We start from the raw sequence: 13,664 nt of genomic DNA on the forward strand, positions 1-13,664 counted from the left end.
AGAGGAATGTTCCTCCCCAGAGAGAATACTGTCCCTTTCACTCACGTTCCACCGACTCGAGTGTATTACGTAGTTTTGACTAACCACAGTGGGACAGGGAAGTTAACCGGCCCACCACCCGTCCAGATGGAAATATTGGTGAACGACACAAATACCTGCCATCCGTTCCACGTCAGCTTTCACCTCCACATGTTAGCTCCTCTGCGTGGCCTCTCTCCTTAGGATTATCCGGGTTATATTCTATTCCAATCAGCTATTCCTCACCCTCTGGCTCTATATCCAAGCTAAGTCACTCTGTTGATACCATTACACTTGTCATGATCAGGTTATTATTTGCCTGTCTCACAAAATTACAGTTCTGAAGGCGTAGTAGTTGTCTTTTTAAAACTTAAGAATGGAGTTCAGCCTGCAGGACATGGTCTGGAACTCATAAATATGTGTGATACATGATTACATGAATAAACACATAGCAGCCCAGGGAGCACCAAAGACCAGTGAGAGACTCCACACCACAGGGAAATGGAACAGACCCCCGTTCGGTGCCCAGGTCCACAGTCAAAAACAACAGAAATCAAACTGCCTACATTCGTACATCAGCTAAGATGAAAAATTCAACTGGACTATGGGAAGTGGTGTTTTGTTTTGTCCCAGCAAGAGACAGACACAGCCCAGTGCCTAGACCATCACAGGATTCAATGTGTCTTAATTTTCTACCCCTCCCAAAAGCTGTTTTGGTTTGAGGAAGAAAATACAGACAAACAAAGCTCCCTTACAACGGATAAGTGTTTGCATCTACGACATATGTAGTTTAAAATTTAAAATTTTGAAAGTTTTTATTTTTATATATATTAAAAAGCAATATATGACCCACAGCAAAAATGTGATGAACCACAACTTTTTGGAATGTCACTTTTAAATGTGTTTTTCTAAAGGAAAACAGTCCCTAAACATTCTCCTCTCGAAACAATGAGAAAACTGAATTCACACACCACAGACAATTAAAGAAGACACCAGAAGAATAATGTATGGTCAACACAGTGCAACTATTAATCTTTTCACTCAAGATAAGAATTCATCAAGTAAGTTACTTACTTTCCCTGGAATATACTATGCGTGCTTCTGCCAGACAAAAAATCTTATTTCAAATGTCGTGTCTTGTTATATAACGAACCTCTTATTATCTCATAGGCAGAGAATCAGAATGATGGTCCCTCCCCATCAACTTAAAGAAATATTCATATATACGATTTTCTGCATCAAAAATAGGATTTAGGTGGGAAAAGCACTGCCTGTGCTATTCTTTGATCACGATACTGTTCCGGTGTCCACTCGCCCGCGGCCACAGTGAGGGCAGGCAGCATCAAGCCATAACCTGTACCCAACTCAAAAATTACAGCCCAGCTCCTGGTGCTGGGTACCCTCCCCTTGGCTCCAGACCTTGGCTTTCTCACCTTCTGCTTGGGTTGGATGAGGCCGTACTCTAGGCTGGGCAGAGACTCCTGCCTATACTCTGGTTCCCCCTAGGGAGGCTGATTCCTGTCATTAGTGAGACATCACAGACATTGGGAGGGATGTTCCATCCCTCACCCTGGAGAGGCTCCTGTCCTACCTGGGTCCACAGCACCTCTAATCCCATGGCCATGGACAAGGAACAATGCATCCAATGCCCCAGACTCCTCAGGATACCGCACTGGCTACTATATTTCTCCGAGAGAGCACGGAGCAGCTTCCAGGGCCACCAAAGTTCAGGTATGTGAGCTCACAGGTCAGGCTGACTGCATGCACACTCAACTTCTAATTTGCAAGCCTGAATAAACCATGTAACCTCCCTAAGACTTTATTACCTCATTTGTCACACAGGATTAACGACAGCACATGTACAAAAAGGTTAAATGAAATAAATCTTTTTTTGAATTTTCATTTTTTAATTTTATTGATTATACTATTACAGCTGTCCTGATTTTCCCCCTTTGCTGCCCTCACCAGCCCCCCCCCACTCCCTCAGGCCATCCCCACCCCATTGTTCATGTCCATGGGTCAGGTGTAAAAATCCCTTGGCTGCTCCATTCCCTGGACTGGACTTTACATCCCCCGGGCTATTCTGTAACTACCCATTTGTACTTTTTAATCCCCTCACCTCTTCACCCGTTGCCCTACACCCCTTCCCATCTGGCAACCATCAAAATGCTCTGTGTCCACGATCCCTGTTCTTCTTATTTGCTTCATTTGTCATGTTTTCTCATTCAGTTGTTGATAGGTATGTATTTACTGCCATTTTATTGTTCATGCTTTGATCTTCTTTTTCTTAACTAAGTCCCTTTAACATTTCATATAATAATGGTTTGGTGAACTCCTTTAGTTTTTTTTCTTCTCTGGGAAGTTCTTTATCTGCCCTTCAATTCTAAATGATATCTTTCCAGGGTAGAGCAATCTTGGCCGTAGGTCCCTGTTTTTCATGACTTTCAATATTTCTTGCCAGTCCCTTCTAGCCTGCAAAGTTTCTTTCGAGAAATCAGCTGACAGTCTTAAGGGAATTCTTCTGTGGGTAACTAGCTTTTTTTCTTTTTTCTTTTGCTGCTTTTAAGATTCTCTCTTTATCTTTAATCTTTGGCATTTTAATTATGATGTGTCTTTGGAGTGAGCCTCTTTGCGTCCATCTTGTTTGGGATTCTCTGTGCTTCCTGGACTTACATGTCTATTTCCTTCACCAAATTAGAGAAGTTTTCTTTCATTATTTTTTCAAATGAATTTCCAATTTCTCTCTCCTCTTATCCTTCTTGCACCCCTATGATGTGAATGTTGGACCCTTGAAGTTGTCCCAGAGGCTGCTTACACTATCCTCATTTGGGAGGGGGGGGTTCTTTTCTCTTCTTGTTGTTCTGATTGGTTATTGTTTGCTGCCTATGTTCCAAATAATTGATTTATTTCTCGGCTTCATCCACTTTACTGTTGTTTCACTGTAAATTGTTCTTTATTTCAATTAGTGAATTCTTTGTTTCTGACTAGATCTTTTTTATGCTGTTAAAGTCCTAAGTTCCTTGAGCATCCTTATAACCAGTGTTTTGAACTCTACATCTGATAGATTGCTTATGTCTATTTTGTTTAGTTCTTTTGCCCCCCACTTCTATGTATTAGATAGAGCTGCTTTGACACTGTGTCTTGGTAGTGTGGCCTAATTAAATAGGTGTCCTTTTGGGTCCAGTGGCACAGCCTCCCCTATCACCCAAGCTGGGTACTTGAGGTGCATCCTTTGTGTGGGCTGAGTACACCCTCCTCTTGTAGTTGAGCTTCATTGCTATTGACAGGTCAATGGGAAGGATTTATGCAGGCCAGCCAGCTACAAGGACTGGCTGTGACCACTAACCACCACCCTCTGCCTTCCATGGGGGATCAGCTGTGCAGGGGCAGGGTGGTGGTGCTCTGAGGTAGTTTGTAGCTGCCCACTGCGTGCGCTGGCCCTTGGGTTTCCTGGGTGGTACAGGCCAAGGCCAGCCCCACTTGTGTTTAATATGGGGCCACCATGCTTAAGCTGTGAAGCAATCTGAGATGGCTGCTACTTGTGCTGGGCTTGGAGCTTCCCAGGGAAAGCCCAGCTGTGAATCTAGGCTGGCTGTTGCTAGTGCTGGGTCTGGGACTCACTGAGGCCAGCTGTTGCTTATTTGAGAGGATTTAGGAAGTTGTGAAACAGGAACCAAGACCAGCGATTAATATGGAGAAGCAGCTTGGGTGGGCACGTAAGTTGGGTGGGGCAGTCTCAGGGGATCTCCAGCCTGGAGTAAGCAGTGTTAGCCATATTGATGGAGTCTCAGATATGGCAGAAGCTTATTGGCTCTGAGACTTTGTAGAGAGAGGGTTCAGAAATGGGACAATGGCCTCTGCTCACCCTGATGCCAGACACTTCAGTTTCTCCCTGTTTGTCATTGGTACCTTTCAAGATGCTACCCCAGTGGTGTGAGAATTCAGAGGGACTGAGTCTATGTAGGTGAGTCTATGTACAGGTTGTTAAAGAGGAGCTGCTTGGGGCTCCAGAAGTTTCTTTCACCAACTCAACCCCCACTGCTTTTTGCAGCCATAAGTTTGAGGGACCTATCATCAGGGCACTGAAACCCTGGGCTGGGGGGCCTGGTGTGGGGCTGAGACTCCTCGCTCCCAAGATATCCCTCCTGAATTTTTATCCACTACTCGTGGATGTGAGACCAGCCCATTCTGCATCCGTGCCTCTCCTACAAACCTGGATGGATGTGGTCTCTTTAGTGTTGCAGTTGTTGGACTTCCATTCAACTCAATATCTGCCAGTTCAGAGTGATGGTTGGTTAATATTTTAGTTGGGTTTTTTTTGACATGGTTGTGGGAGGAGGCAAGCCATGTCTGCCTACACCTCCATCTTGACCAGAAGTCCCAGTAAAATCTTATTTAATCAGGTTAAATAGTCCACATTACATGTTCAGGGAAACGCACGAAGCAAGAGTGTGTGCTAACGGAGACAATGGGGAGGATGGTGATGATGGCAGTGATAAAGCGACAACTCTCTAAAAGTCTTTGGAATTCCTGACTTCCTCGAGCAATTAGCTCTCTTGAGTCACACCCCATCACTTTCCTGTATCTCAAGATATGAGATGGCCTGGATCCTTCTAGAAGAAAGGCTCTATGAAAAAGCTATGATGATGTTCTTAAACAAACAACTAGACTCAACAAGGACCCTCCAAAATAAGCTAACCCCCTGCCCCAGGCCATATTCCTAAGGCTCCCTAATACTTTATATGAGGCTTATACGAATGTCTAACACCTATCTTAGAACCCTTTCCAATCCCTCCCACAAATCTGCCTCGTCATTTTTTAATGCTTTTGTTCCTTGCTCCTACTTTTGAGTCCATCTTTTATTTCTTTAAACACAGTGAACATAGGTATCTTATGGTCAGTATTTCATAATTATATCTAAAGCTGTAGATCCAACTGGGCTGTGTGTAGTTTTTGCTAGTAGTGCCCAGTTTCCTGCACAGTTTTGTGATTTGGAGATTGTGAATTCGTGCTTACTAGAACTTCAACTGTGGGAATTCTCTCAGGCCTGTATCAAGGGCATGTTTCTCCTCTGACCGCTTGTATCGGTTTGCCGGGCTGGGCAGCATTGTCAATCTAGGGCCACTCTAAAACAAACTGTAATTCAGGAGGAGGGGGAGGAGGTTATCTGCTTTCCCTGGGCCTCACGAGTTGAACCCCAGACCCCACGAGTGCCTGCTTATGGCTACATATTCTCAAGGGAGACTTCGCACTCCCCAACGTCAGAAAGGCAAACTTCCCTGCTAACTCCTTTGCATGTCCCCCCACCCTTTTCAAGGGTGCTGGGTTTGGGTGACAGTTTTCATTTCATTCTGCAATTGTAAAACCCCTGGGTTTGTTTAGTGCCTCTGGAATGCAGCCTTCAGAGTCAAGGTTCTAGGTCACCAGAAATTAGCAGCCTTTGACTGCCTGCTTTCTCTCCAGTGTGATTCTTCTTACTTACTCACCAGATCAGTCATGCAATTAAAATGATATATATTGTTTTACATGAGATGGGCTTTTAGAATACGTACTCCCTCCATAATAATACTGGAAATAGCCTGGATTTTAATTTGACGTCAAAATTTACTCATATTTTGTTTACCCCGTTATTTGAATGGTTCATGTCTGTCTTTCCTTGTCATCTGCTTCAATAATCATGACTTTGGAGCCCCCCACCAATTCACCTCTGCCTGAGTTTTCTCTTATTTTCCCCTCTCATTTTCCATTAAGCTATGGTGCTTCATCATGAATTTTTCCAAACAGGTCTGCCCTTAGAAGAAAGGTCACTGCGCAATAACTATTTTAATTCTGTAACTTCAAGCAAGATTTTAGAAAATTTAGTTCCTGACAGGTGCAATATAATTCCACAAAGAAAGATGGAGATTAGTTACATTCTCACTAAGACAAGCCCTATTACACAGATGACATGAAGTAGTATAACATTTTATATACTATCAGTCATAAAATACCCCATATGCAAAACTATCTAATCATGTTGCCAACCATCTCAGGAAATATAACCATCTCACCCTTAAAATTCTTTTATTATCTTAAAATTCATCACAAAAGACTCTGAAAAGATCTATTAATAGCCCCTTGTACCACATACTAAAAATCTCCATGTTGTTCTTTCTCTGAAGCTCACTCACTAGGGTTCTGGGCACAGCCTCTGGGAGAAACAGCCTGGATCTGACCCTGTTCTAACCCTCAGTAGGTGAAAGGCCTGAGAGCAGGTCTCTTCATCTCCTGGAGCCTCTGGGCCCCATCTGCAGAACCAGACAACAGAACCTCCCCTATAGGACCTAGTCAAGGTTTAAACAAGAAAGCTTGTAAAAAACCTCGGTACAGTGTCTGGCACATAGGTTGTCTTCCATCAATGGCAACTATAAGAACAAATTCTATTAATACCTTGTTTTTTTAAAAAATCACCTATCATTATTATAAATGGAGTAGTAACCACAACTGAAACAACATCAGACAAATGAAAAGAAACCAACCAGTTTGCTTTAAGAATGGGGATTACTGTGTCCTGACCTTACCACTTCCTCTACGGGCCTCTGTGGAACCAATCCATTCTCTAAGACGGTGAGTCAGAATCCAGCCTGATGGTTCTTGCCCTGATTCAGAATGTGCAATAGCTGGCCACGTGACTCAGCACCATCAGCACCAGTACACAGAGTCCTATATCAGTGCCCAGTTCATTCTTCAGCCATTCGTGCTCTTGACCACTCTGCGACAGACTCAAGCTCTTGGACATTGTACAGGCTCATTTTCTGCCTGGAACATTCCACAGTCTTTTGGGAGCTAAGATTCCTATTCATTCACTACATATCAGCTTGGATGACAGTTCTTCTAGACTCCCCAGTCTCCCTGAGTGCCCTACTCTGAGTTCCTAGGGGGCATCTCCCCACCATAGCATCAACTGCCCTGGATTACGGTCACCTGCTCAGTTGTCTGGATCCTCAGCAACATAAGACGCATTAGGGCAGGAACCATGTTTTTCCTTGTCCTGCACTAAACCCAAATCCTGGTACAATAGCTGTTATGGGAGGTCTTAAATAAATATTGGTTGGATGAATGAATGAATGAATTAATAATGAAACACACAGAAAATGTAGCAACAGACTTATTTGTCCCATAGATATCACTTAGAGGCATTAGAAATAGCAAAGGTATTTGATCATTCGGACAGACCTAAATATCTAATTGAGATAATCGAATCAAAAAAGTTGCAGACATACACTCGGAACATTGTCTTCTTAGTGAAAAAGCCAAATAGTCTAGAGGATTTTTAAATCCTAGATGCAAATAAAAATTTGTTACCTATGTAACATCCCCAACTGCCTTTCTGTTCTTCCCCCAACCACCGCCCTCTCTCTCTCTCTCTCTCTCGCACACACACACACACACACCTCCATGTGGTACATGATTTAGTATCTGGTACACAGCCACTACATAAATACTATCTGAACTGAATCCCCACCCCACCCCCCATCAATCCTAACATTTTGCCAGTGGCAACAGCCACTTCAGCCAAGAACCAGCATTGGACTTCCAACAATCCACTACCAACCTCCATTTTGTGATATATTCTAAATAATACTATGATTCACCCTTCTTCTTCACTTACTCCTCAATTGTGTTGATTTTTCCCGCAACATTTCTGACCTCAAACTGCACCATGACACCTGGTGATGAGGACTGAGCATGGAACGCGGCAATGCCCCTCCCCCAAGTCCCCCAGCCCGTGGCACCACGCCTGGCACAGCCCCAGAGCAGGCAGTGCTGCCTGCTCGGCAACCCGGGACGCATCTGCCCTGGGAGCGTGCTTGCTCACCGCAGTTCCCCTGCCCACAGAAATGGGGCCTTTCTGCAAGGTGCTTTCACACCACCTGGCTTCCATCGTAAATACTGCTCATTTCAGACCTTCCTGGGGGAGGAAACTTCCCCAGCACGTTATGCCCAGGTTTGTCTCTGACCTGAATCCACCTATGTTTTCATTTAAAGCACTTAATTTAGAAGACCAGATGGATCAACACCTGATCTTTGCTCGGCATTCACCCGCATAGCCCACAGGCAGGATAACCTCTGTGGAGGCCTTAACAAAATGCCACCTGGCCAAGGGCAGGCCTCACCCACTCCATCAGCCAGGAAAACACTCGTGATACTTGCCTGCTGCTACATACCTGTTCCTGTTCGTCTCTGCAGGTCAGTGATTCTTTTACCACGTGCTTTCTCCTGGGGACTTTAAAGTTAATGAGGCAGCCAGAAGTGGTGCCTGGGTTAACATTCACACGGGGGTCTGTTCCTGACGTCGGGGTGCATAACACAGAAACAGGCTAGGAAACGCTTCCACGGATGGAAAGTGATGAGACAAGAAAAGAGTGAGAACCCCTGACACAGTTTCCCTGCCCTTATTCTTGGTCATTACCTGAACTTTTATTTTTTAAACTACAAAGCCTTGAAACTCATGAATAATACAGGAAATCTCTAAAATGCCACTTTTCTGGAATAAGCAGGACATTAAAATGCAAATTGCAGTTCCGCACACAGCTGTACTCAGATGTGACAAATTAAGCTCTTCTTATTCCTAGTCTTGACATTTGCCTTCAAGATGTTTGTTCGGTGTAGACAGAGGAGCAAGGGAGAAGCAGGCAAGATGAGGGGCTACAGCAAACCCCAGGAGGCCCTCCCTCATCAGACGCCCTGGGGGTAAAAGGTCCCCCTGGAGGCTCTCCTTCCCCTCAGCAGAATTCCTGGGGAAACCCAGCTTCTGTCTTATTGCATTATCTCAGGAAGAACCTCTTATGGAAAATGGCATTCTTTTATCATAAAGACACCTCTTTAGAAGAAGCAGGGCAGAAATCTAAAAGAAGCTGATTAAATTAGAAAGCTTATGAGTTCCTGTTAATAGTCCCACACTTTACACACTCAGCTGGATTCACAAAGCCCATCCTCAATCCTGCCCTTATGATCCAACGTATTTATTCAGGAGTAGTGCATACTCTGTGCCTAGCACACTTAGGATCCATTAGTAAATAATGCAGATGATGTACCCTGCCTTCACCACCTTTCCTGGGTATGTATACACATCAGCAGCTGGGAGTGGGGGATGAAAAGCCAACGTACAGATCCTATCAGCTGCAGAGCTAAGTGCTTTACATATGTAGCTCATGTAATCCCTTATGAGAGAGGTACTATTATTATTCACATTCTACAGATGAGAAAACAGAGGCACAGCCAGCTTAAGTAATTTAACTGCTGAATTAGCAGTGGATGAGCTGGGATGTGAACCCAGGCACCCTGGCTCCAGCTTCGGCACGGGCAGTCACTTCACTGAGTTGCCTCTTCCACTTGCTGTCTTGCCATCTGAGTACAGCAATGAGGTGTCCTGCCCAGCACAGAGCCACGCCCTGCTTATCTCTGGAACCCACCACCCACAACCCTCATAGAGTTTGGCTTATGGGTACTTCTAATAGTTACTAAATAAGTAATTCACCTTTTATTACTCAATTACCCTGGGCTGGAGCTGTAACAGCAAATATTAGCACCATCTAGTGGATAGAGGTCTGGCGCAGGAAAGACTACCATTGGTGGGTGGCTGAGGTTACAGGAATGAGCAGTACAAAGGCAGCCAGAGGTTACAGCAATGAACGGGACACCTCGGGTGGACAGGCGTGTTTTGCCACCATTCTACACTACGGACCTCTGACACTCGATCCGATAACCAAAGCTAGTCACCTAGTATGTAAAGTCATCAGCATCACAAACCCAAAACAGATCAAGCTCCTTGGTATTGTTAAGGGATCAACAAAGCAGAACATTTTAAGCAGAGCTCTCCAGGTAAATCCATGGTCATGGCCACAGTACAATAGAGAAGGTCTCAGGCTCTTACAGGGAAGACTTACACATATGTATCTACAAATAACTGCACCAGTCTTGGGAAAGCAGGTCACCTGGAGACCAAGAATCAGACTGGGTCCAGACATAAAGCCTGAAAGCGAATGATTGCCTCCGATCTACATTTCTACAGGAACTCAACTCTCTTCGCACATTCTCTTTCAGAGTATTAGACTGTGAAATCAGTGTATTAGTATGAAATAAGTAAAAAGCCTTTATCTATAACTGTTTAAAGCAAAGCAAAACAAACCAAACTGAGTTAGCCTCTTTTAAAAAGACCTTGCCAAAAAATAATAGGAAAAATAGGAGAGTAGTTTATTTCTTTTTTTTTCCTTTGACTTTAAGTGAAAATAAAGAGAGAAGAGGTAGATGAAAAATACAAGGAAACTCAGTTTCAGGCCAAACTGGAAAAGTCAAAGAGTCCGCACTTCTAGTCCCTACATCCTAACCTGGCAAACTCCTATTCATCCCTCAAGGCCTCACTCAGGTGTTCCCTCAACTGTGAAGTTCTTCATCTCTGTGCCCCAGCTACTAACTCCCATTACTGAAAGCCTATAACACCTGTTAGGTAACTCTATAATATAATATATTATAATTATGCACTGACTTGTCTTCTCCTCCACAGATGGCGGCCTTTCTACTAAGTTTCTAAACACATCTGTCAGCTAAATGGCTACTGAAACCAGAAGTAAGTAATTGTCATTTGAAACAAATACCATTTTCTTCTTCCTAAGCTGTACTTTGTATTGTTATACAGCCAAAAGCACTACAAAGGTAGCATAAAGACCAAGCAATTCTTTTTTAGTTTAATCCTCACCAGAGGACTTTTTTTAAAAAAATTGTGGTTAGAGAGAGAGAGGGGATGGGAGAAAGGAAGGGAGAGAGAGAAACATCAGTGCAAGAGAGAAGCAGCAATTGGCTGCTTCCCATGCCCAGACGAAGGATCGACCAGACACACCCAGAACAGGGATCAAGCTGGCAACCTAGGTATGTACCCTAACCAGGAATCAAACCCGCAACCTTTGGATTACAGGACAATGCTCCAACCAACCGAGCCACACTAGCCAGGGGAAGACCAAGCAGTTCTTAAGGCCAATGCTTTGACTCTTCATTTTGTGATTTTTTTTTTCCTGTTTGGTCTTCCAAAACTAGTGCTCCCAAGCTACAAAGTCAAGAATCATTGAAATATAAAGTAGAAAAAAAAAACCAATGACATTCGTTTTTGATACTATTTTCACCTGTTCTGACCACGATAAAACTGTGTCATGAGGGACACCTCATGTACACCTGCCTGAACTGAAAAAAAAAGAACACGTGGAACATCAAACCCACTTTATAAATCCAAGTGCCCAGACAGGATTCATTTCTTTAAATGTTCTTGGCAAATGTAATGCTAAAGGTTAATAGACAATTAAGAGTCACTGTAGTTCTGTGAAAATGATAAATAAGACAGAAAAATCAGCCTTGCGTGGTTGCATAAGATCAGCTACACTTAACAAGAAAAATAAACCACTAGGGAAAGCACTGCACTTGCTAAATGCATCTGGTGGGGTGGTGTCACGGCCACAGAGCCAGAATTCAAATCCATGCTCTGCCATGTAAAACTGGGCAACCCAGAACCTGTAATTTAGTCTCGTTATGCCTCCGTTTTCTTGTCTGTAAAATGGGAATCATAAGTGTAGAATCCTGGGTTTGTTACAAGCACTTAGCAAACTGCCTAGCATTAGCAAACATTCAATAATATTAACAGTTACCATTCTTTCCCTTTTCTCATTTATTTACTGATTACTTCAAGAAAATAAATATTTAGCACACACACTACATACTATGCTGGAGACTTTCACACAAGTCCTCACAGTTTGTATCCAGAAAAATAAAAAGGGTCCAGTGAACATTTCTTTTTAGATTTTATTTATTTTTAGAGAGAGGAGAAGGGAGGGAGAAAGAGAGGGGGAGAAACATCAATGCGTGGTCACCTCTCATGTGCCCCCCACCAGGGACTTGGCCCACAACCCAGGCATGTGCTCTGACTGGGAATGGAACCAGCGACCCTTCAGTTCACAGGCAGGCACTCAATCCACTGATTATACCCACTGATTGTATTTGTATCCTGGTCATATGGTAGTCAAGCTGTGCTTCCACAGTTCTGCAAACATTTGATTCAAATTCCATTGTTAAAATATATTAATCATTTTTAAAGCTGTACTGTCAAACTCCCAAACTCATTTGCCTTCTCTTTCAAATTTAACACAAAGGAGACCCCCCAAAATCAATCTGTGCTGCCTGGCTGACTCTGCTCCTTTCTGGAGCCCTCCCAATAAAGCTTGTTGGAGGATACACGTGAACTTCTAGGGAATGTAACACTGATCATAAAGATCACAGGCTTCTTTTGCTTTGTTTTGATTTAAATTCAGACCTGCACAAGTCTATTCACATAAAATTGTACAAGCAAGTACAATGCTACAACATCTGTTTGTTTTCCAGGCAATTAAATGACAAGATACATTCACATGGCATTTTCTGCCAAACAGTGTCAAATTAAAATGGCTGAGGAACCTATTCGATGACTCTTTAAACTGAACAATTATTAACTGCACACACTTGTTACTTGCTGTGATGTTAATCTGACACAGGTATATCCTACTCTGTTGAGCAACTGTATCAGTTAAATTGGAGAGGAAGCTGTTTAAAAACACTTTCATTTGCAACTACTGATCCATGTCAGTCCAGATTCTCCCCACACCATGTAAAGAGAGAGAGAGTGTGTGCATGAGAGAGATACAGAATGAAAGAGAAAGTTAAATTTGATGCTTAGACTGATGTGACTGGAACCATCTTCCATAAAAAAAAAAAATTCATTAGAAGTTTATCAAAGCAGCCTGGCTGGTGTAGCTTAGTGGATTGAGCCCGGGCCTGTGAACCAGATGATCGCGGTTCGATTCCTAGTCCGGGCACATGTCTGGGTTGCAGGCCAGTTCCCAGCAGGGGACCCACGAGAGGCAACCATACATTGATGTTTCTCTCTCTCTCTCCTTCCCTTCCCCTCTGAAGATAAATAAATAAAAAAGAAAAAAAAGAAGTTTATTAAAGCAGCAAATCAGCCTCATTTCTTTTGAATAACCTGTGGTAATCAAATGTCACAAATTTGAGGTAGCACATTTATATTAATAAAATACCCCCCTTAATCTAGTCTGTATATTTGAATCCTACATGATACTTCATTTGGTGGATTGGGGAACACTTTTTTTGAACCCATTCTCCTTAGTGAGCAATTATCATACACCAGAAACTATTATGGTTCTTAGGTACAACACAAAAAAAGAATATCACCAGGTACCTGCCCACAAGAAGGTTTACGTCTAGAGAAGACAGGTGCATGCATATTTAGAATATGGCAATAGACAGAAAGTGACTCAATGTGTGTGAGTGTGTGTGCGTGCAATATATACATAATATCTAAAGGAGTGAGGAGTCAGACTGGGGTATCATGAATTCCAACAGGGAAGTTAAAGGCAGGCCACACAAATAATAAGTGTTTAAGTCACATACTGGATACTCAATAGAATTACACAGTAGGATTAAATTAAAAATACCAAGGAAAGATTCAGATGTAAGAGAGGCAGCAAATGCTCAAGAAAGATGAGTTCCCACATGTATGTGCACACGTTTTTGTCCACATGTACTGAAAGGGGAAGAGGAAAGAGGGGTACAACATGAGATAGATA

The 13,664-nt window shown here is 43.1% G+C and overlaps 1 protein-coding gene across 2 annotated transcripts in view; it reads right to left on the reverse strand.

Annotated features, from left to right (window-relative positions):
* The window catches only part of HTR7 (5-hydroxytryptamine receptor 7), a 77,947-nt gene that overhangs the window by 32,092 nt on the left and 32,191 nt on the right, over positions 1-13,664 (reverse strand). The window lies entirely within an intron of this gene.

Source organism: Sturnira hondurensis, unplaced genomic scaffold (genome assembly GCF_014824575.4).
Source record: "Sturnira hondurensis isolate 20B ecotype Veracruz unplaced genomic scaffold, ASM1482457v3 Scaffold0005563, whole genome shotgun sequence".
Classification (NCBI taxonomy): Eukaryota; Metazoa; Chordata; class Mammalia; order Chiroptera; family Phyllostomidae; genus Sturnira; species Sturnira hondurensis.